A 25665-nucleotide genomic window follows, 5' to 3' on the forward strand; every position below is an offset into this window, starting at 1 on the left:
TTTTTATGTGTCCATCCCTACACACATATTAACTATATTTCTCGTCTTCTGAAAGCTTCTCCTTCTGTTAATTTTACGAAAATATGACCGTGGACATCTTTTACCTCATTGAAATTATACACTACTGGCCATTAAAATTGCTACACCAAGAAGAAATGCAGATGATAAACGGGTATCCATGGGACAAATACATTATAGTAGAACTGACATGTGATAACATTTTCACGCATTCTGGGTGCATAGATCCTGAGACATCAGTACTCAGAACAACCACCTCTGGGCGTAATAACGGCCTTGATACGCCTGGGCATTGAGTCAAACAGAGCTTGGATGGCGTGTACAGGTACAGCTGCCCATGCAACTTCAACATGATACCACAGTTCATCAAGAGTAGTGACTGGCGTATTTTGACGAGCTAGTTGCTCGACCACCACTGACCAGACGTTTTCAGTTGGTGAGAGATCTAGAGAATGTGCTAGCCAGAACAGCAGTTGAACATTTTCTGTATCCAGAAAGGCCCGAACAGGACCTGCAACGTGCGGTCGTGCATTATCCTGCTGAAATGTAGGGTTTCGCAGGGATCGAATGAAGGTTAGAACCACGGGTTGTAACACATCTGGAATGTAACGTCCACTGTTCAAAGTGCCGTCAATGCGAAAAAGAGGTGACCGAGACGTGTAACCAATGGCACCCCGTACCAGTGATACGCCAGTATGGCGATGACTAATACACGGTTCCAATGTGCGTCCACCGCGATGTCGCCAAACACGGATGCGATCATCATGATGCTGTAAACAGAACCTGGTTTCATCCGAAAAAATGACGTTTTGCAATTCGTGCACCCAGGTTCGTCGTTGAGTACACCATCGCAGATGCTCCAGTCTGTGATGTAGCGTCAAGGGTAACCGCAGCAATGGTCTCCGAGCTGATATTCCATGCTGCTGTAAACGTCGTCGAACTGTTCGTGCAGATGGTTGTTGTCTTGCAAACGTCCCCATCTGTTGACTCAGAAATTGAGACGTGGCTACACGATCTGTTTCAGCCATGCGGATAAGATGTCTGTAATCTCGACTGCTAGTGATACGAGGCCGTTGGGATCCAGCACGGCGTTCCGTATTACCCTCCTGAACCCACCGATTCCATATTCTGCTAATAGTCATTGGATCTCGACCAACTCGAGCAGCAATGTCGTGATACGATAAACTTCAATCGCGATAGGCTACAATCCGACGTTTATCATAGTCGGAAATGTGATGGTATGCATTTTTCCTCCTTACACGAGGGATGACAACAACTTTTCACCAGTACGCCGGTCAACTGTTGTTTGTGTATGAGGTATCGGTTGGCAACTTTCCTCATGTCAGCACGTTGTAGGTGTCACCACCGGCGCCAACCTTGTGTGAATGCTCTGAAAAGCTAATCATTCGCATATCACAGCATCTTCTTCCTGTCGGTTAAATTTCGCTTGTGTAGCACGTCATCTTCGTGGTGTAGCAATTTTAATGGCCAGTAGTGTAGATGCAGGCAGTCGACTCCAGGAAACGCCAGTGACTCCCAAGATGACGGAAAATATGAAGGAAGTTCTCTTGACTTGGTTGAATTTCACTGCTATTATGTCTTCTCATATTCGGAAACACACATATGATACAAAAGACTTGTAGCCCGTCATACTCCGAGCAGTATAGCGTAACAAAACTTCTACATACGAGACAGCCTGACTGAGACCGACCAAAAAACAAAATCATAGACAAACAATTGAATTAAAGTCCTTTGATTTGTCTGCGCCGCACCGCGCATTCACAATTAACGTCTTTGCCAATGCTTATGGTCGATCGGTGTTTCAATTTTTTAAAAATATATATTAACTTTACGGTAGCCTGGGGGGTCCTTCATTAGTTAATTAGTTAGTTGGTTGCGTGTTCCATTGATTAATCGCGCGCCACGGCAGCCGTTATGATGTGGAACGTGTAGGTGCCTCTTGCAACACTAAACCTATCTCATACGGAAGCACCAGCTACACGAGCGTCAACAATTTGTCCTCGATGGAATTCTGTTAGCTCCGTCATAACGCACCCACAGTTACAAAGAGCATGCTCTAACCGCCACTGACACGTGGAACGTATTAATGACATTGCACGGGTGCCGTTCGTGGTCAGATACAACAGCACAACATGCAGGCTCGGCTAGCACCTGCAGTTATGTTCAAGCTTGCATTTCTCGCGATGTTTAAATATTTTTAGAATGAGATTTTCACTCTGCTGCGGAGTGTGCGCTGATATGAAAGTTCCTGGTAGATTAAAACTGTGTGCCGGACCGAGACTCGAACTCGGGACCTTTGCCTTTCGCTGGCAAGTGCTCTACCATCTGAGCCTATCCAAGCGCACACATCGTCACAGCTTCCATTCCGTCAGTGAAAGTTTCATTCTGGAAATTTCCCCCAGACTGTGGCTAAGCCATGTCTCCGCAGTATCCTTTCTTCCAGGAGTGTTAGGTCTGCAAGGTTCGCAGAAGAGCTTCTGTGAAGTTTGGAAGGTAGGAGGCGACGTACTGGCAGAATTGAAGCTGTGAGGATGCGTCGTGAGTCGTGCTTGTGTAGCTCAGATGGTAGAACACTTGCCTGCGAAAGGCAAACGTCCCCAGTTCGAGTATCGGTCCAGCACACAGTTTAATCTGACAAAAAGTTTACGTATTTTTGCCCAACCGATGTAGTTGCTAAAGCCAGCTCTACGTGGTGTAAAAGTGTAAACCCACGACGGCGCGGCTGTAACCGAAATTTGAAAGCATCGTTTTCGAACGTCACTTATTTCTGCCAGCTTGTGGCTTTCTGAATTTACCAGGTCGGAGGGTATTAAAATTGATCCGCCCACTCCATCCGATGTGATACACTGGAGGGTCCAGATGCCTGAGGAAAATTGGTATTAATGTCTTAATTTGCCGATTACGTTTATTGACATCTTCGCTAACTATGGAGAAGCCGTGTGATTACTACACTGCTGGCCATCTAAAATGCAACGCCAAGAAGGACTGGAGATATCACATCCAAATTGATCTCGTGGTGCAAAGATCACATGACTGGAAATACAGAGTCACGTGAAGTGAGGAAGATGATGAAATCAGTATTGAGTGTTTCTGCCATTGCTGGCTATAACCGGTGTTACGCGCCTCGGCATTGAATCAAAGAGTCTCTGGATGTTTTGTTAGGGTATAGAAGCCCATTCCGCTTCCTCATGTTGCCAAAGTTGATCTCATGTAGCATTGGGTGGTATATCTCGGGCACGTAGTGCCGCAGTTATCGATTAGACGTTTTTGATAGTGGCAGCAATGCACTGCAATGGGCGAGGAGAAGCCTTGAAGACTGCGTGCCACGTGTGGTCGCGCATTATCCTGTTGCAAAGTGGCAAGCTCCGAAAGTATGCATGGACTACAGGCTCCAACACTTCAGAGATGTAACGCTGGCTGGTTAGTGTACCAGCAGTGCGTATTAGGGAGGTACGGGAGTAGAACCCATGTCAAATCATAATACCGGGTGCATGACCAGTACGGCGATGCATAAACCAGCAATTGAACAGCCTCTGATGAAGGTGTCTCCAAATTGTAATCCGACCATCGTGGTGGTGCGGGCATAATCGAGATTCGTCTGTGAAAACAATGTCGTTCCATTCCGTTGTCCACACCGTTGCCAACGCAGACGCCTGCGGCAATGGACGCCTTGCGTACACTGTTTCTTGGGCAAGAGCCAGATTTTTTCTGTGGTATGGTTCGTGATGTGGCAGAGCGACACATCACTGCCGTGCACACAGTATGCTTGTCGTCACGTGTAGTCATGTAGAATAAAATCAGAATGCTTGAGGGCAACGCCTGCCTACAATCTCTACAGCCTGACGGTGATAGCTCTACCAGATTAGACTTGAAGTTGCCGCGAACACAGAGAGACGCTGGTCACGTTGCATGGACACCAACCTCTCCAGAGCAGTCTGAAATCTAGGAAAAGCTTTCCAAAAACTTCCGTCAATGACGGTATATCACTGTCAATGGCACGATAAGACCTGTGGACAGCCAGTAGCGCAGATATCACATCATGGATCCCAACTTCGGAGGCCCTCCCCACAGGCGAAAATCTGCAATGGAAAATGTCGCAGTCCCTCAGCATACTAGGTAGTGGGGTCGGTAGAACAAAGGATAAGATGACCAAATAGAACTATCTTGGGAACCCCCAACATTATGCTCATGTGAAGCCGAACAAATCACCAAACATCTGTACAATTGTCTTCAGTGTCCAGTTTTCTGCACGGTGGCGGAGCTATGGGACAATGCCGTTGACGTCTTTGGTCTGATTATATATAGACTTTGCCGGCCGGAGTGGCCGTGCGGTTCTAGGCGCTACAGTCTGGGCATGGATGTGTGTGAGGTCCTTAGGTTAGTTAGGTTTAATTAGTTCTAAGTTCTAGGCGACTGATGACCTCGGAAGTTTAGTCGCATAATGCTCAGAGCCATATACAGGGTGAGTCACCTAACGTTACCGCTGCATGTATTTCGTAAATCACATCAAATACTGACGAATCGATTCCACAGACCGAACGTGAGGAGAGGGGCTAGTGTAAGTGGTTAATACAAACCATAAAAAAATGCACGGAAGTATGTTTTTTAACACTAACCTAGGTTTTTTTAAATGGAACCCCGTTAGTATTGCTAGCACATCTGAACATATAAACAAATACGTAATCAGTGCCGTTTGTTGCATTGTAAAATGTTAATTACATCCGGAGATATTGTAACCTACAGTTGACGCTTGAAACCTCCAACGTTCAGTTGCGTGTTGTAACCAACACGGGCCACGGTCGGCGAGCAGCATCTGCAGGGACATGTTTACGATGGCGACCGTGTTTACGAGTGTGGCTGTAGTGCACTGTTGTGGTTTGGACTAGCTGTCGCAGTGTCCGCATGTAGCGCTTGCTGCTATTGTTATTCTGCATTCGTATCCGCACGCAGACCAACTGTAGTACACCGTGTTACCAGAGGTCTGTGATAGTGTAGTGTTGTAGGAACTGTGACCATGGTGTATTCGAACTCTGAAACGGCGGAGATGATACTCATCTATGGCGAGTGTCGACGAAATGCAGCTGAAGCCTGGAGGGTGTATGCAGAACGGTACCCGGACAGAGAGCATCCAACGTGCCGCACATTGCAAAACATCTACCGCCAACTGTATGGAACAGGTATGGTCGTAGCACGCAAACGGGTCCGTAACAGGCCCGTCACAGGAGAGGCGGGTGCAGTTGGTGTGTTAGCTGCTGTTGCCATGAACCCACACATGAGTACACGGGACACTGCGAGAGCCGGTGGACTGAGTCAAAGTAGTGTCATGCGCATACTGCATCGTCACCGCTTTCACCAGTTTCATGTGTCGCTACCTCAGCAATTACATGGTGATGACTTTAATCATCGAGTGCAATTCTGTCAATGGGCATTAACAGAGAATGCGTTGCAGTTCTACCTGTTTACCGATGAAGCGGGTTTCACAACCCACGGGGCAGTGACTCTACGGAACATGCATTACTGGTCCGTGGACAATCCTCGCTGGCTCAGACAGGTAGAGCGACAGCGACCGTGGACTGTAAATGTATGGTGTGGAATCATTGGCGACCACCTCATTGGTCCTCACTTCATTGCAGGGGCCCAAACAGCTGCAACACACATCGCATTTCTACAGAATGATCTGCCAGCGTTGCTCGAAAATGTCCCACTGGAAACGCGTCGACGTATGTGGTATCAGCATGATGGTGCATCTGCACATTCCGCAATTAACACTAGGCTGACCCTTGACAGGATGTTCGACGGGGGTTTCATAGGACGTGGAGGACGCATAAATTGGCCAGCCCGTTCTCCTGATCTTACACCTCTGGACTTCTTTCTGTGGGGTACGTTAAAGGAGAATGCCTACCGTGATGTGCCTAATACCCCAGAGGATATGAAACAACGTATTGTGGCAGCCTGCTGCGACATTACACCAGATGTACTGCGGCGTGTACGACATTCATTACGCCAGAGATTGCAATTGTGTGCAGCAAATGATGGCCACTTCATTGAACATCTATTGGCGTGACATGTCGGGACACACTCTATTCCACTCCGTAATTGAAAACGGAAACCACGTGTGTACGTGTACCTCACCCCTCATAGTAATGCACATGTGCGTCAGTGAAAAAGACCAATAAAAAGGTGTTAGCATGTGGACGTAATGTGCTGTTCCAGTCTCTTCTGTACCTAAGGTCCATCGCCGCTCCCTTTGGATCCCTACGTAATTCGGTGCTCTCCGATACACACGATCGAACAGCGGAGGAGTGGTACTCAAGCGTCAACTTTAGGTTACAATATCTCCGGATGTAATTAACATTTTACAATGCAACAAACGGCACTGATTACGTATTTGTTTATATGTTCAGATGTGCTAACAAAACTAACGGGGTTCCATTTAAAAAAACGTAGGTTTGTGTTAAAGAAACTACTTCCGTGCATTTTTATATGGTTTGTATTAACCAATTACACTAGCCCCTCTCCTCACGTTCGGTCTGCGGAATCGATTCGTCAGTATTTGATGTGGCTTACGAAATATATCCAGCGGTAATGTTAGGTGCCTCACCCTGTATAGACTTTGTTTATACAGTGAAGAGCGAAAGTAACTGGTTCACCTGCCTAATATCGTGTAGGGCCCCGCAAACACGCATAATTGCCACAACATGACGTGGCATGGACTCAACTAATGTCTGAAGTAGTGCTGGAGGGATTTGACACCATGAATCCTGCAGGACTATCTATAAATCTGTAAGAGTACGAGTGGGTGGAGATCTCCTCTGAACAGCACGTTGGAAGGCATCCCAGATATGCTCAGTAATGTTAATGTCTGGGGAGTCTGGTGGGCAGCGGAAGTGTTTAAACTCATAAGTGTGTTCCTAGAGCCGCTCTGTAGCAATTGTGGACGTGTGGGGTGTCGCATTGTCCTGCTGCAATTTCCCAACTCCGTCGGACTGCACAATGGACATGAATGGACGTAGGTGAACAGACAGGATGATTACGTAGTATCACCTGCCAGAGTCTTATCTAGACGTATCAGGGGTCCCACATCACTACAACTGCACACGCTCCCCACCATTACAGAGCCTCCACCAGGTTGAACAGACCCCTGCTGTCACGCAGGGTCCATGGACTCATGAGTTTGTCTCCATATCCGTAGAATACAATTTGAAACGAGACTCGTCCGACCAGGCAACATGTTTCCAGTCATCGACAGTCCAATGTCGGTGTTGATGGGCCCAGGCGAGGGGCAAAGCTTTGTGTCCTGCAATCATCAAGGATACACGAATGGGCCTTCGTCACACTGAATGATTTTCTTCAGTCGTCGTTCATCCTGTTCTTGCAGGATCTTTTCCGGCTGCAGCGATGTCGGAAATTTGATGTTTTACCGGATTTCTGATATTCACCGTGTTGTTGTTGTTGTTGTTGTGGTCTTCAGTCCTGAGACTGATTTGATGCAGCTCTCCATGCTACTCTATCCTGTGCAAGCTTCTTCATCTCCCAGTACCTCCTGCAATCTACATCCTTCTGAATCTGCCTAGTGTATTCATCTCTTGGTCTCCCTCTACGATTTTTACCCTCCACGCTGCCCTCCAATGCTAAATTTGTGATCCCTTGATGCCTCAAAAACATGCCCTACCAACCGATCCATTCTTCTAGTCAAGTTGTGCCACAAACTTCTCTTCTCCCCAATCCTATTCAATACCTCCTCATTAGTTACATGATCTACCCACCTTATCTTCAGCATTCTTCTGTAGCACCACATTTCGAAAGCTTCTATTCTCTTCTTGTCCAAACTAGTTATCGTCCATGTTTCACTTCCATACATGGCTACATACAAATACTTTCAGAAACGACTTCCTGACACTTAACTCTATACTCGATGTTAACAAATTTCTCTTCTTCAGAAACGATTTCCTTGCCATTGCCAGTCTACATTTTATATCCTCTCTACTTCGACCATCATCAGTTATTTTACTCCCTAAATAGCAAAACTCCTTTACTACTTTAAGTGTCTCATTTCCTAATCTAATTCCCTCAGCATCACCCGATTTAATTTGACTACATTCCATTATCCTCGTTTTGCTTTTGTTGATGTTCATCTTATATCCTCGTTTCAAGACACTGTCCATTCTGTTCAACTGCTCTTCCAAGTCCTTTGCTGTCTCTGACAGAATTACAATGTCATCGGCGAACCTCAAAGTTTTTATTTCTTCTCCATGGATTTTAATACCTACTCCGAACTTTTCTTTTGTTTCCTTTACTGCTTGCTCAATATACAGATTGAATAACATCGGGGAGAGGCTACAACCATGTCTCACTCCTTTCCCAACCACTGCTTCCCTTTCATGCCCTTCGACTCTTATAACTGCCATCTGGTTTCTGTACAAATTGTAAATAGCCTTTCGCTCCCTGTATTTTACCCCTGCCACCTTCAGAATTTGAAAGCGAGTATTCCAGTTAACGTCGTCAAAAGCTTTCTCTAAGTCTACAAATGCTAGAAACGTAGGTTTGCCTTTTCTTAATCTTTCTTCTAAGATAAGTCGTAAGGTTAGTATTGCCTCACGTGTGCCAAGATTTCTACGGAATCCAAACTGATCTTCCCCGAGGTCCGCTTCTACCAGTTTTTCCATTCGTCTGTAAAGAATTCGCGTTAGTATTTTGCAGCTGTGACTTATTAAACTGATAGTTCGGTAATTTTCACATCTGAATTCACATCTGAATTCACCGTACACTCGTGAAATGATGAAACGGGAAAATTCCCACTTGATCGCTACTTCGGAGATGCTATCGCTCGTGCGCCGACTATAACACCACGTTCAAACTCACTTAAATCTTGATAACCCGCCACTGCAGCAGCAGTAACCGATCTAACAACTCGTTTCCGACGGCAGCGCCATATTCTGCCTGTTTACGTGGCTCTGTGTTTCAATACGCATGCCTGTACCAGTTTCTTTGTCGCTTCAGTTTGTTTAACTATTATTAGATGGTTCTAATTGCCTTACACTGTACTCATATTCCTTTGTATGTATTAATTTTATGTATTTAGTCTGTTTTTGCTGTTTTTGTGTGTTCTGTATGCAAACAAATCGCGTGCAGTTGCGCAACGAAGTGGGTGCAATAGGTACCGTCTGTCCGTCGTTCCCTCCTGCGTCCAGCGAATACATACCTGCTTCCAGTTGCTTGGCTCCTTCCGACACGATCACGGACTTGTTTGAAGGATAACCCGGAATCCCTATAGACAACAATTCTTCTTCAGTCGAACTCCGAAAGTGCTCTTAAAGACGCTCGCTGTCTTCTACGGCCGGCCTGTATGGCCGAGTGGTTCTAGGCGCTACAGTATGGAACCGCGCGACCGCTACGGTCGCAGGTTCGAATCCTGCCTCGGGAATGGATGTGTGTGATGTCCTTAGGTTAGTCAGGTTTAAGTAGTACTAAGTTCTAGGGGACTGAAGACTCCCATAGTGATCAGAGCCATTTGAACCATTTTTTGTCTTCTACGGGCACACTGAAGCTGTTTACACCAAACAGCCACACGAAAGTACAATTCTACAATTCCAGTACGTCCACATGGCCCCCTGTTCCCCCATACACAGGGCGTTTACGCAAGAGCGTCGAAAAATGTAACAGGACATAGGGAATGTTCCATTGAACAATTTGAGGTAGGGAACCTGGGCTCGGAGAAGTCAGCTTAAGGAGATATCGAAGTAAACTTTTGTACCATTTTGTCTAGCATTACTGTTTTCCAGTTTATTTACGACTAAAATGCGTACCAGTTTACATGTACTGTGCTGTTTATTTACGTGTGGACTCTTTATTTCCTGCAGGGAAACAAAAAGGACTAGCCTGATTACTAGGAAGTCGTGATAGAAGTTTTGTTTACTTGTCCGTCAGGTAACTCTTTTGTGTCGTATTTACCTTGTCCCATGACAGAACGTGCTATGAATCAACGAGTATAAAAAAAAGTTTTGCATCACCTCAGTTCTGAGAGTTAGTGAACCAGTACAGAAAATTGGAATAGAGATCAACATAAACATCATTTCACCCTTTTTATAGCTCATGAAAACCACACGTTACATGTTGTACCATCATACAGCTAGACCTTCAGAGGTGATGGTCCAGATTGCTGTACACACCGGTACCTTTAATACCCAGTAGCAAGTCCTAGTGCATTGATGGATGCCTGTATTCTTCGTCCCATACTATCCACAAGTTCATCAAGGCACTGTTGGTTCAAATTGTCCATCTCCTATATGGCCATTCGGCGTAGATCCCTCAGAGTGGTTGGTGGGTCACGTCGTCCATAAACAGCCCTTTTCAATCTATCCCAGGCATGTTCGATAGGGTTCATGTCTGGAGAATATGCTGGCCACTCTAGTCGAGCGATGCCGTTATCCTGAAACAAGTCATTCACAAGAAGTGCACTGTGGGGGCGCGAATTGTCGTCCATGAAGACGAATGCCTCGCCAATATGCTGCCGATATGATTGCACTGTCTGTCTAAGGATGGCATTCACGTATCGTACAGCCGTTACAGCGCCTTCCGTCGGTCCCACATAATGCCACCCCAAAACAGCAGGGAACCTACACCTTGCTACACTCGCTGGACAGTGTGTCTAAGGCGTTCAGCCTGACCGGGTTGCCTACAAACACGTTTACGACGATTGTCTGGTTGAAGACATACGCGTCACTCATCGGTGAAGAGAACGTGATGCCAATCCTGAGCGGTCCATTCGGCATGTTGTTGGGCCGATCTCTACCGCGCTGCATGGTGTCGCGGTTGCAAAGATGGACCTCGCCTTGGATGTCAGGAGTGAAGTTGCACATCATGCAGCCTATTGCGCACAGTTGGAGTCGTAAGACGGCGTCCTTTGGCTGCACGAAAAGCATTATTCAACATCGTGGCGTTGCTGTCAGGGATATTCCGAGCCATAATCCGTAGGTAGCGGTCATCCACTGCAGTAGTAGCTCTTGGGCGGCCTGAGCGAGGCATATCATCGACAGTTCCTGTCTCTCTGTATCTCCTCCATGTCCGAACAACATTGCTTTGGTTCGCTCCGAGACGCCTGGACATATCCCTTGTTGAGAGCCCTTCCTGGCACAAAGTAACAATGCGGACGCGATCGAACCGCGGTATTGACCGTCTAGGCATGGAAGAACTACAGAAAACACGAGCCGTGTACCTCCTTCCTGGTGAAAAGACTGGAACTGATCGGCTGTCGGACCCCCTCCGTCCAATAGGTGCTGCTCATGCATGGTTGATTACATATTTGGGCGGGTTTAGTCACATCTCTGGACAGTCAAAGGGACTGTGTCTGTGATACAATATCCACAGTCAACGTCTATCTTTAGGAGTTCAGGAACGGCGGTGATGCAAAAGTTGTTTGGTGTATATATACAGTGTGGTCAGAAAATGTGTGAAATGCTTGTAGGTATGATACAGGGCAGGTTGTACTGAGACATAAACGTTAAGAAAGAAATTCGATACGTTGCACCGTTTCCGAGTTATTTAGCATTGAGGTTAACCAATCGGGGCGTCGCGCGCTCACATTCAAGCGGCCTGCCAGGGGCGGTTTTGCCCAACGAGTGCTTTGTCTCGTTAGCTGAAACTTGAATTTACGCACGCGACGATCTGATTGGCTAACTTCAACGCTAAATAACCCGGTAACGGCGCAACGTATCGCATTTTTTTCTTAACATTTATGTCTCAGTACAACCTGCAACATCACGACAAGCGTTTCAGACATTTTCTGACCACCCTGTATATACATATACCAGAAAACCACACACACACACACACACACACACACACACACACACATATATATATATATATATATATATATATATATATATATATAAACTCACTGAAATACACCTCGAGCATGGGGAAGTACGCTGCAGTGCTCTCACTGCTGAAAGACTGTACAATGAACGGCTTCCTAACAGGCTTCATCCGTCAAGACGAATGCTGGAGACAGGTTCACAGGGACGAAGAAACAAGGGATCTGGCATCATGGGGACTACTTGCTCACCCGATCTGGAAGAGGAGTCCCTGAAACACGTTGCGGCAGACCCCGCAACATGTACCCTTCGTATTGCACGTGAAATGGCCGCTGCACATACTAACGTGTGGCGAGTACTCCACGAACAACAAGTACACCCATATCACCCACAACAGGTCCATGCAGTGCTTGTGACTGACTTTGCATCAAGGGTCGCATTGTGTCAGTGCTTGGTCCAAGATTGTGATGACCGACTAGACTCGCTCCAAATCGTGCCGTTTGCTGACGAGGCCTCATTTGACGGTGGTGGTATTTCCCACAGGAGGAACAGCCATGTGTGGGATGAAGGAAACCCTCACGGTGTAGCAGAGTCACATTATGAAGCAGGTTTTGCTTGAATATCTGGGCCGGCATTGTAGGCGATAGTTTCGTTGGGTCATATCTTCTGCCTGGGTGTCTAAATGGCCACCTGTACTTGATGTCCGTGCAACGAGCTCTACCAGAGTTGTTGGAGAACGTACCCTTGGCTGATCGTCAGAGGATGTGGATCCAATGTGACGGTGCACCGACTCACTTCAATGTGGATGTCCTCAACCATCTTAGTGCCGTATTTCCTGGTCGCTGGGTGGGAAGAGGAGGTTCTGTTCCACAGCTTGCGAAGTCATCTGACCGGAATCCCCTTGATCATTTCCTATGAGGATATCCATAATCACTCGTGTTTCAGACCCCGCAGGATACCGAGATGGAATTAATTGCCAGAATTGTAGCAGCCTGTGATGTGATTCGAAACACACCAGGGATATTTGTCACGGTGCGTCAGAATCTTGTTCACCGATATCATGTTCGCATTCAGGTTGATGGCTGTCAGTTTTAGCACATTTTGTAAGATACAGTACAAATGGGGTAAATGATGGTTTCTGCTGTTACCTGTAAAAAGTGTAAATAAAAAAGTACTCAGTAATGTGATTTTTTTCTTATTACACTACTGGCCATTAGAATTGCTACACTAAGAGGAAATGCAGATGATAAACGGGTATTCATTGAACAAATATATTATACTAGAACTGACATGTCATTACATTTTCACCCCAATTGGGTGCATAGATCCTGAGAATCAGTACCCAGAACACCCACCTCTGGCCGTAATAACGGCCTTGATACGCCTGGGCATTAAGCCAAACAGTGCTTGGATGGTGTGTACAGGTACAGCTGCCAATGCAGCAACACGATACCACAGTTCATCAAGAGTAGTGACTGGCGTATTGTGACGAGCCAGTTGCTCAGCCACAATTTACCAGACGTTTTCAATTGGTGAGAGATCTGGAGAATGTGCTGGCCAAGCAGCAGTCGAACATTCTCTGTATCCAGAAAGGCCTGTACAGGACCTGCAACATGCAGTAGTGCATTATCCTGCTGAAATGTAGGATTTCGCAGGGATCGAATGAAGGGTAGAGCAATGGGTCGTAACACATCTGAAATGTAACGTCCACTGTTCAAAGTGGCGTCAATGCGAACAAGAGGTGACCGAGACGTGTAACCAATGGCACCCCATACCATCACGCCGCGTGATACGCCAGTATGGCGAAGACAAATACACGATTCCAATGTGCGTTCACCGCGATATCACCAAACACGGATACGACCATCATATGATGCTATAAACAGAACCTGGATTCATCCGAAAAAATGACGTTTTGCCATTTATACACCGAGGTTCGTCGTCGAGTAGACAATCGCAGGCGCTGCTGTCTGTGATGCAGCGTCAAGGGTAACCACAGCCATGGTCTCCGAGCTGATAGTCCATGCTGCCGCAAACGTCGTCGAACTGTTCGTGCAGATGGCTGTTGTCTTGCAAACGTCCCTATCTGTTGATTCAGGGATTGAGACGTGGCTGCACGATCCGTTACAGCCATGCGGATAAGATGCCTGTCATCTCGACTGCTAGTGATACGAGGCCGTTGGGATCCAGCGCGGCGTTCCGTATTACCCTCCTGAACCCACAGATTCCATATTCTGCTAACTGTCATTGGATCTCGACCAACGCGAGCAGCAATGTCGCGATACGATATACCGCAATCGCGGCAGGCTACAATCGGACCTTTATCAAAGTCGGAAACGTGATGGTACGCATTTCTCCTCCTTACACGAGGCATCACAGCAACGTTTCACCAGGCAACCCCGGTCAACTGTTGTTTGTGTATGAGAAATCGGTTGGAAACGATCCTCATGTCAGCACGTTGTAGGTGTCGCCACCGGCGCCAACCTTGTGTGAATGCTCTGAAAAGCTAATCATTTGCATATCACAGCATCTTTTTCCTGTCGGTTAAATTTCGCGTCTGTAGCACGCCATCTTCGTGGTGTAGCAATTTTAATGGCCAGTAGCGTAGCTCCTTAAGCTGGCTTCTCCGATCCCATGGTCTCTTCCTGAAATCCTTCAGTGTTGTGTTAAATTTTGACACGCTCTCATAGAAACGCGCAGTACTCGTGTAGGCGGCCGATGTGGCCGAGCGGTTCTAGGCGCTACAGTGGGTTCGAATCCTCCCTCGGGCATGGATGTGTGCGATGTCATTATGTTAGTTAGGTTTAAGTAGTTCTAAGTTCTAGGGGACTGATGACCTCAGAAGTTAAGTCCCATAGTGCTCAGAGCCATTTGAACCATTTTTTCTCTCCATTGAGAATGACATGCTGCGTTCTGTTATCTAGGAACTCTTCAATCCAATCACACAATTGGTCTGATAGTCCATATGCTCTATGTTGTTCATTAAACGACTGTGGGCAACTGTATCGAACGCCTTGCGAAAGTCAAGAAACACGGTATCTACCTGGGAATCCGTGTCTATGGCCCTCTGAGTCTCGTGGACGAATAGCGCTAGCTGGGTTTCACACGATCGTCTTTTTCGAAACCCATGCTGATTCCTACAGAGTAGATTTCTAGTCTCCAGAAAAGTCATTATACTCGAACATAATACGTGTTCCAAAATTTTACAACTGATCGACGTTACAGATATAGGTCTATAGTTCTGCACATCTGTTCGACGTCCCTTCTTGAAAACGGGGATGACCTGTGTCCTTTTCCAATCCTTTGGAACGCTACGCTCTTCTAGAGACCTACGGTACACCGCTGCAAGAAGGGGGGTAAGTTGCTTCGCGTACTCTGTGTAAAGTCGAACTGGTATCGCATCAGGTCCAGCTGCCTTTCCTCTTTTGGGCTATTTTAATTGTTTCTCTATCCCTCTGTCGTCTACTGTATTAATCGGATGTTGGAAAACATGACTAGCACGTAATTAAGCACGCTTTGTTTGTATGGGATTGGACACCACAGCTGGTGAGGCTTCTCCACCTGTGCTGTTCCGCGCACGAAAGTCTCAGGTTGACACCAGCATCGACCGTGTGGGCTGCGGTGGCGCCCCCCCTCCCCCCCTCCCCCCCTCATCCCAGTGCGCGACCCAGACCAGACGCCAAAACAAGCGACCAGACGCGTGGGCGGTGTCGCCGTGTGCCGGGTGACCGGGTCTGCAGCCTACCTGCCACGTGTCCGCCCAGCCGCCTACATTCCCGCCGCCTCCACTCCTCCGCCCCCGCTCCCTCCACCCCCCCCCCCCCGGCTCCTCTCCGGCGCTCGTGTTCCCGGACACCCACCCCCGCAAGACCTGTTGCGCAGACGCCGAGCGGTCTGGCTGGGATCCGACCCGCTCCGCACCCGGCTGATCGATACCGCCAGGTCGACCGTCCACTGCGCACGCGCGGATGCCATCAGCCGCCTATCGCAGGCGAGAGCTCTCGAATTAATTCCCACGCTCTGGGCATACGACCTCGCTTACACAGGCCGTGTCGGTTGATTTCAGGAAGGCACTGCTGTGCAGTGCGTGAAACACGAGCTTACCGAATATCGGACCAGATTTGTGAGTGGATTCATGATTTCCTTGCAGGTAGAGCTCACACTTCGTTCTTAACGGGATAAAATGTACATCCACCGGGTGATCAAAAAGTCAGTATAAATTTGAAAACTTAATAAACCACGGAATAATGTAGATAGAGAGGTAAAAATTGACACACATGCTTGGAATGACATGGAGTTTTATTAGAACAAAAAAAAGTTCACAAAATGTCCGACAGATGGTAGTGGACAGCAAAACGTCAGGGACTGCGCATGACAATCGTGTCTAAAAGGAGCTGTAATGAGAGAGAGAATCAGATGCGTCAGCAGTCGCAGCATGTTGACGTTACCTGAAAAGGGCGCTTTTAGTGAAGCTGTATTATCAGAATGGGGAATGTGCTAGTTCTGCGTTACGATCCTATCGCCATAGTAACGGGATTCGAACGGGTAAAGGTCCGTTGACAAATGCAGCTGTGGCGAGAATGAAGTCGAAGTTCGAAGCCACGGGTTGTTTAGGCGATAGACCCCGTAGTGGCCGACCGAGCACAAGGCGTAATGCTGCTGAGACGGTTCAGGAAGAAATGGAGACTGTAGCGGGTTCGTCTATGCACGGGGAAGTCAGCGCACCGGCATTCCATACACTACTGTTTGGTTGGCACTGTGGCGTACCCTCCGATGCTATCCGTACAAAATCCATCGGCATCATGAACTCTTACCTAGCGATTTAGTGAAGCGGAGGGCATTTGCGGTGTGAGCGTTTCAAAAGATGGCGGAAGATGACGATTGGTTGAGAAACGTGTTGTGGACCGACGAAGCTCATTTCACGCTCCGAGGGTCTGTCAACGCCCACAACTGCAGAATTTGGACTACCGAAAATACTAGAACTGTCGTGGAAACTCCATTGCACGACGAGAAAGTCACAGTATGGGTTGGATTTACCACATCTACCGTTATCGGGCCTTTTTTCTTCGAGGAAATGCGTGATTCTAGTTTTGTAACTACTATCGTGACGACACCGAGCGAGGTGGCGCAGTGGTTAGCACACTGGACTCGCATTCGGGAGGACGACGGTTCAATCCCGTCTCCAGCCATCCTGATTTAGGTTTTCCGTGATTTCCCTAAATCGTTTCAGGCAAATGCCGGGATGGTTCCTTTGAAAGAGCACGGCCGATTTCCTTCCCAATCCTTCCCTAACCCGAGCTTGCGCTCCGTCTCTAATGACCTCGTTGTCGACGGGACGTTAAACACTAACCACCACCACCACTATCGTGACGGGTGAGAGGTACGCCGATATGTTACAGAATCGCATCATCCCCAGCCTGGCTGATAAACACCTGCTGGAACGTACGATGTTTATGCAGGATGGCGCTCCACCGCAAATTGCCAGACGCGTGAAAGATCTCTTGTTCGCTTCGTTTGGTGATGATCGTGTGCTCAGCCGCCACTGGTCTCCCAGGTCCCCAGACCTAATAAGTCCGTGCGATTATTGGCTTTGGGGTTACCTGAAGTCGCAAGTGTATCGTGATCGGCCGACATCTCTAGGGATGCCAAAAGACGACATCTGACGCCAATGCCTCACCACAACTCCGGACATGCTTCACAGTGCTGTTCACAACATTATTCCTCGACTACAGCAATTGTTGAGGAATGATGGTGGACATATTGAGCATTTCCTGTAAAGAACATCATCTTTGGTTTGTCTTACTTTGTTATGCTAATTATTGTTATTCTGATCAGATGAAGCTCCATCTGTCGACATTGTTTGAAATTTTGTATTTGTTTGGTTCTAATAAAACCCCATGTAATTCCTAGCATGTGTGTCAATTTGTACCTCTCTATCTACATTATTCCGTGATTTATTCAGTTTTCAAATTTATACTGACTTCACGATTAATTGCCTGAAAGGGTTCACCCGAACCACCTTCCCGTTTCACTCTTGAACAGAGCGCGGTAAAAACGAACATATAAATCATTCTGCGTGGGCTCTCAGTCCTCTTATTTTATTACGATGATCATCTCTCTCTATGTACTTCGGCGCCAGCAAAGTAGTTTCACACACTGAGGTCAAAATTGGTTCAAATAGCTCTGAGCACTATGCGACTTAACTTCTGAGGTCATCAGTCAGCTAGAACTTAGAACTAATTAACACACGTCACACACATCCATGCCCGAGGCAGGATTCGAACCTGCGACCGTAGCACTCGCTCGGCTCCAGACTGTAGCGCCTAGAACCGCATGGTCACTTTGGCCGGCAGGTCAAAATTGGTGACAGAAATTTTATGAGAAGATTCTGCCGCAGTGAAAGTTGCATTTGCTTTAATGATTGCCACTCCAATTCGCGTATCATATCCGTGGCACTATCTTCCCTATTTAGCGATAGTACAAAACTTTTTCTGTGTGCTCCGTCGATCCTGTCTGATGTGGGTCCCACACAACACAACAACACCCCAGAAGAGAGCGGGTCAAGAGTAGTGTATGCCGTCTCTGTAGCGGAATTGTTGCATTTTCTGTTCTGCAAATAACTCGAAGTCTTTGGTTTGATTTCCCCACAACATTAATTACGTGATGCTTCCAATTTAAGTTATTAATTATTTTAATCCGTAAGTATTTACTTGAACTTACAGCCTTTAGATTTCTGTAATTCATGGCGTCACACAAATTTTGCTGATTCCTGTTAGTACTCATGTGGATGACCTCACACTTGCCACTTTTCGCACCATACAGACATCTTGTCAAAACCGTTTTGCAATTTGTTTTTATCATATGATGACTTTATAACACGATAAATGACAGCACCATTTATAAACAATCTAAGAGGGATGCTCAGATTGTCTCCTTAACCGTTTATGTAGATCAGAAACAGTAGAGGGCCTATACCACTTTCTTGGGGAACGCCAGGTATTACTTCCGTTTTAATCGATGACTTTACATCACTTGCGTCTACAGATGTAACGATAATTTCAGAGTCTGACGGGGGCGTTACTGTTAACAAATCCTACGTCTACATCTACAGGGCGCTTCACAATTCATGTTGACCGAGCGAGGTGACGCAGCGGCTGGTGCATCGGGAGGACGGCGGTTCAAACCCACGTTCGGTCATCTTGATTTGGGACCTGAGTTTCTCTTGGCGTATAGAATTTTCAAACAACTTTCGGTAATTCTGCCTGGTAATATTTACAGCGACCGCTGATATTTCGGCGGGAGTACACCCCGTCATTTACAAGGCACAAACTGCAACGGACAGGCGATGTACAAGCAAGTTTAAAACCTCGGTTCTTGGGGTAATTCAGGAAAGATAACACACACACACACACACACACACACACACACACACACACACACACACAATGATCACTACTTCCACCAAGGTGACTAAAGTCAAAGGTATCGATCGTGAAAGACTACGAACTAGCAAGTAAGGTAACATTGACTCTGTCCTCTGTTTTTTGGCACGGAAGAGAGCCGGATTCCAAGCAAAGTTTAAACAAAAACCTCATACCCTGTTTACAAGGTTGCTCGCTAATTTAATATCGATAGCTTCCTTAATAACACGATCCCAATAGCTGGACGTGCATGACAATATCTCGGTACTGTTATATAACGTAGGGTGACCAGTATCCAGTGTTCGGCAACAGCGTATTTACTTGGCTGCTGCAACCGAGTGTGCCGTTTATGCTCAGTACATCGGTCCTCCACAGTCCTGATAGTCTGACCAATGTATGCCATGCCACAGTTACAAGGAATGCGATGTACATCCGCCTTACGATAACCAAAATCATCGTTAAGGAAACCGAAAAGCACTCTAATTTTAGATTACGTACAAAAGATGCAATGTTTATTATCTCACTCAGCGTATGGTAGGATCGATGCTGACCCCTCCGAAAGGTGTTGAGAGAAAGACCAACAGCCACCTCAAGAAAAGTGGTTTGTCGCAGGACAGTATCAAGAGTCTTAACACCTATAGTGCTGTTCTCCCTAGGTTAAATGGACTTCCGAAGATACACAAGGAAGCGGTTCCTTTTCGTCCTACAGTGAGCAATATCGGCGCTTCGACATATCGTGTAGCCAAGCATTCTGCTCCTCTGTTAAGCCCACAAGTTGGTCGGTGTGAACTTCATATCAGAAACTCAGCTGATTTCTTACGTTGTTGGAGAGAATGTGGTTGAATGACGGTGATATTTTAGTACGTTTTTATGTGGTTTCTGTCTTCACTCGTGTTCCTCTGTCTGATTCGTTGCGCCGGCCGCGGTGACATAGCGGTTTTTTGGCGCTTCATTCCGAAACCACGTGACTGCTACGGTCGCAGGTTCGAATCCTGCCTCGGGCATAGGTGTGTATGATGTCATTAGGTTAGTTAGGTTTAAGTAGTTCTACATCTATCTACATCTACATACATACTCCGCAATCCACCATAGGGTGCGTGGCGGAGGGTACCTCGTACCACAACTAGCATCTTCTCTCCTTGTTTCACTCCCAAACAGAACGAGGGAAAAATGACTGCATATATGCCTCTGTACGAGCCCTAATCTCTCTAATCTTATCTTTGTGGTCTTTCCGCGAAATATAAGTTGGTGGCAGTAAAATTGTACTGCAGTCAGCCTCAAATGCTGGTTCTCTGAATTTCCTCAGTAGCGATTCACGAAAAGAACGCCTCATTTCCTCCAGAGACTTCCACCCGAGTTCCTGAAGCATTTCCGTAACACTCGCGTGATGATCGAACCTACCAGTAACAAATCTAGCACCCCGGCTCTGAATTGCTTCTATGTCCTCCCTCAATCCGACCTGATAGGGATCCCAAACGCTCGAGCAGTACTCAAGAATGGGTGGTATTAGTGTTTTATAAGCGGTCTCCTTTATAGGATGAACCACATCTTCCCAAAATTCTACCAATGAACCGAAGACGACTGGCTATCCGCCTTTTCCCTAACAGCCATTACATGCTTGTCCCACTTCATATCGCTCTGCAATGTTACGCCCAAATATTTAATCGTCGTGTCTGTGTCAAGCGCTACACTACTAATGGAGTATTCAAACATTACTGGATTCTTTTTCCTATTCATCTGCATTAATTTGCATTTATCTGTATTTAGAGTTAGCTGCCATTCTTTACACCAACCACAAATCCTGTCCAAGTCATCTTGTGCCCTCCTACAGTCACTCAACGACTGCACCCTCCCGTACACCACAGAATTATCAGCAAAGTGCTAAGTTCTAGGGGACTAATGACCTCAGATGTTAAGTCCGGTAGTGCTCAGAGCCATCTGATTCGTTGCGGTTAATTGAAGTTAGGTTTGGCGTTGAATTAACTAATCTCTTTTGACGCGTGTTGACATCCACTTACTTTTTATTCAATGACCAGTATTACGAACAGACAGATGGAGATGCGTTGTCTCCTGTGACTGCTAATTTGTTTATGGACGACTTGGAGGAACGAGCGTTGGAGTCGGCGGCCTTGAAAGCCGCCTGTTTCTTCAGATATGTTGATGACACTTTCATGTTTAGCCTCATTGTAGGGAGAATTTGAATGCCTTTATAGAACACATGAACTCGATTCACCCGAACATTCGTTCTATGATCGAGATGGAAGAGGATGGTTGCCTTCCCTTTCTTGACGTTTTGGGTAGGAGGAAGGTTGATGGATCATTGGGATGTGCAGTTTACCGGAAACCGACTTTTGTTTACAGACTGATAGTTTCACCATCCGTCTTAGGGTGAAGGAGTACTTCGTACCTTGGTACATAGGGAACATGTCATTTCCGATACTGAGATTTTGCCAGCTAAGGTGGTCCATCTTGAAGTTACATTTCGTCACAATGGTTATAGTGAAAGACAGATTGAACGTGCGTTGCGCTATCGACCAACTGTGCATCGGGTGACTTATGGTAATACTGAGTCGACATCTACGTCTGCTGGCTTTTTGCTTTAGCCGCGAGAAATAACCGCACCGTCTTGGGGGCCTCGCCACGGTTCGCGCGACTCCCCCCGTCGGAGGTTCGAGTCCTCCCTCGGGCATGAGTGTGTGTGTGTGTTGTCCTTAGCGTAAGTTAGATTAAGTAGTGTGTAAGCCTAGGGACCGATGACCTCAGCAGTTTCGTCCCATAGGAGCGTACCACGTATTTCAAAAAATTAATTCCTTTTTGCCTTACGCAGGAAGCACTTCCAACAAGATCGGTCGTATTTTACAGAAATAGGATTTGAAATGTTTTCTGACCACCATCTAAAATTAGAGTGCTTTTCGGTTCTGTTAAGGATGATCTTGGCTTCTGCAGGGCGGGTGCATATCGCATTCCTCGTAGCTGTGGCATGGCATTCATTTGTCAGACTGACAGGACCGTGGAGGACCCATGTACTGAGCAGAAACGGCACACACGATTACTGCAGCCAAGTAGATCTGCTGTTGCCGAGCATTGTTTGGATACTGGTCACCCTATGGTATATAAAAACACCGAGATATGGGCATGCACGTCCAGCTATGGGACAGTGTTATTAAGGAAGCTGTTGAGGTTTAATTAGCGAGCAACCTTGTAAACAGGGGTGGAGGTTTTTGTTTAAACTCTGCTTGGAATCCTGCTCTCTATCTTGTCAAAAAACAGAGGGATAGAGTCAATGTTACCTCAGCTGCTAGTTCGTAGTCTTTCACTAACGATACCTCTGACTTTGGTCATCTTTGGTGGCACTAGTGTTCATTGTGTGTGTGTGTTTGCGTTATCTTTCCTGAATTACTCCAAGAACCGAGGTTTTACGTTTGCTTGTACATTGCCTGTCCTTTGCAGTTTGTGCCTTGCAAATGGCGGGGTGTACTCCCGCCCAAATATCGGCGGTCGCTATAGATATTAACTGGCTGAGTTCCCGAGAGTTGTTTGAAAACATGCTGATTTGGGTTTTCCATGATTTCGCTAAATCGCTTCAGGCAAATGCCAAGATGGTTCCTTTGAAAGGGCACGGTCGACTTCCTACACATCCTTCCCTAATCCGATGAGCTCACTGTTTGGTCCCGTTCCCCAATTAAACCAACCAACCAACAATTCATGTTATACAACTTCTAGTGGTTGTGGAGGGGACTTACAAGTTAGTAGAACAATTTTTACATTTACATATAAAGGGTGATTCAGTGATGTCACAAAATTTCTGTGATATGGAGAAGGATGAATGTATGAATTGAAGTAAGGGTTCCTGTACCGGAAACTAAAGAGTCGAAAATTATAAGCGAAAACCGTTCTGATACCTTTGAGAATGGAATGTGTGTACTGGTAGTGCTGTTGCTGAGATTGTAAGGTAGTCGTCTTTCAGAGATGGTAATATGGACGAAAACATTAAAAAGGTGTCTAGTAAACTTGCGCTTTAAAATGCATACCTTAAGAGAAATGAGCACTTTTCCAAGTAATGAAATGGGTTTCACAGTACTGATGATACTCAGGAATTTAATTTAGGGTCCGTGTTTACAGGGCTTTAGCCGGCCGGGTGTTTTGTACTATCGCGAAATAGGGAAGATAGTGCCACGGATATGATACGCGAATTGGAGTGGCAATCATTAAAGCAAAGGCAACTTTCACTGCGGCAGAATCTTCTCATAAAATTTCTGTCACCAATTTTGACCTGCCAGCCGGAGTGGCCATGCGGTTCTAGGCGCTACAGTCTGGAACCGCACGACCGCTACGGTCGCAGGTTCGAATCCTGCCTCGGGCATGGATGTGTGTGATGTCCTTATGTTAGTTAGGTTTAAGTAGTTCTAGGGGACTGATGACCTCAGAAGTTAAGTCCCATAGTGCTCAGAGCCATTTTTTTTAACTGGGCTTTTTTTGTATTGGTCCATACTACCATCACCGAAAATTACTCACCTTAAATTCTTAGCAACAACATGCGGTGGCGCCCATATGAGTCTCTATGTCGTCGTACTGTTCAAATTTAATGTCCACCTACCTCTGTACGGCATTGTTCAATGTCCTTTCACTCGGCAACGTAGATACTTACAAGATGATGTGAAAGCAGCGTTCATGAAAAACATCAGCTAATATCTACAAAAACTGAGGCCGCCCAACTTTAGTTATGAAAGAAAGATCTGTAGAAAAACTGTCATTTCATTTTATCGGGCAGTAAGAAATTCGATTGGCTTCTGGAAAATAATGTCCGAAATTTGCACACAAAAATGTTTACTTTGTCCTTAAAACCAAAGAAACGGTAGTATTCAGTCCACATTTAAACTATTGGCTATTTTCTTCCAGTCACAACTCATATGCACAGTTCACACGCACGGGACCCAGAAATTTATCCAAAGCCGACCCAAATTAAACAACATTTTCACAATCCAGAATGAGATTTTCACTCTGCAGCGGAGTGTGCGCTAATATGAAACTTCCTGGCAGATTAAAACAGTGTGCCCGACCGAGACTCGAACTCGGGACCTTTGCCTTTCACGGGCAAGTGCTCTACCAACTGAGCTACCGAAGCACGACTCACGAAAGGCAAAGGTCCCGAGTTCGAGTCTCGGCCGGGCACACTGTTTTAATCTGCCAGGAAGTTTCATATCAGCGCACACTCCGCTGCAGAGTGAAAATCTCATTCTGGAAACATCCCCCAGGCTGTGGCTAAGTCATGTCTCCGCAATATCCTTTCTTTCAGGAGTGTTAGTTCTGCAAGGTTCGCAGGAGAGCTTCTGTAAAGTTTGGAAGGTAGGAGACGAGGTACTGGCAGAAGTAAAGCTGTGAGTACCGGGCGTGAGTCGTGCTTCGGTAGCTCAGTTGGTAGAGCACTTGCCCGCGAAAGGCAAAGGTCCCGAGTTCGAGTCTCGGTCGGGCACACAGTTTTAATCTGCCAGGAAGTTTTTGACATTTTCACAGTCATTAATTTCACCACTAATTTCAGTTAATTCATTCTGCCCTTCTTATGGATTTCTAAAAAAGAAACTTCTCTCCGTAAATGCTCAGTGGTTGAATACTGAAACATGCCACACGGATACTATGAATTTTCACACCCGAATATATGTCCAACAGATGTAGTCAAAACCTCTGAAATTTTGCCAAGCAGTCCTCAACAACAACTGCTATCGACTTAGCTCACCTGTATCTCAAACACTAAGTAATTCTTCATCTTACACGTAGTTTTGACTGGCACTAGCAACATGACCGCCCGCGTTCAAAGCTAGCGAGCGACTTCCTTCTTCCAGCCTCACTCCCAGTAAAACTATGAGGTACCGAGCTGGAACCGCCTCAATTCTCAGTGGCTGACCATACTCGCTGCCATTCAGAATGCTCGCTCGTGATCATACTCGCACCAGGACTGGTCTGCACCAATCCTTATACACAGACGCATTTCAGTCAATCTGAAATGCAAATATTGTAGTAATGTTTAATAAGCGAAAACGAAAAGACACTAATTCTGGAAACATTCTTAGATACAGATTTTACTCCAGCTGACTTTCTGGTCGATCTGTTAGAATAGCAATCACGTCTAGACATACGCCATCGGCAGAGTGGGTAAATCCCCTAGGATTATTTTCCCATACAGGCTAGTGTAACTCTTGCAGGCTACTCAAGGTGTTATATAATGCAACATTCAAATTAAACGAATGTCCCACATACACAGTCTCATTTACTCACATTTACTCCCACAACCATATTAGACACAAATAATAACTTCGTCTGATTTTTATATTACGAAAACGAAAAATAATTAAAGTTATAATATGAAAATCTCAATTAATTATTTCTGCACA

At 46.2% G+C, this 25665-nt stretch overlaps 1 non-coding gene across 1 annotated transcript; it reads right to left on the reverse strand.

Moving 5' to 3' along the window:
- Positions 1-24327: 24327 nt before the first annotated feature.
- Positions 24328-24402, reverse strand: Trnas-uga. The gene has a single exon. It is a non-coding gene; the product is annotated as a tRNA-Ser (tRNA).
- Positions 24403-25665: the final 1263 nt, after the last annotated feature.

This window comes from Schistocerca americana, chromosome 9 (genome assembly GCF_021461395.2).
Source record: "Schistocerca americana isolate TAMUIC-IGC-003095 chromosome 9, iqSchAmer2.1, whole genome shotgun sequence".
NCBI classification, from domain to species: Eukaryota; Metazoa; Arthropoda; class Insecta; order Orthoptera; family Acrididae; genus Schistocerca; species Schistocerca americana.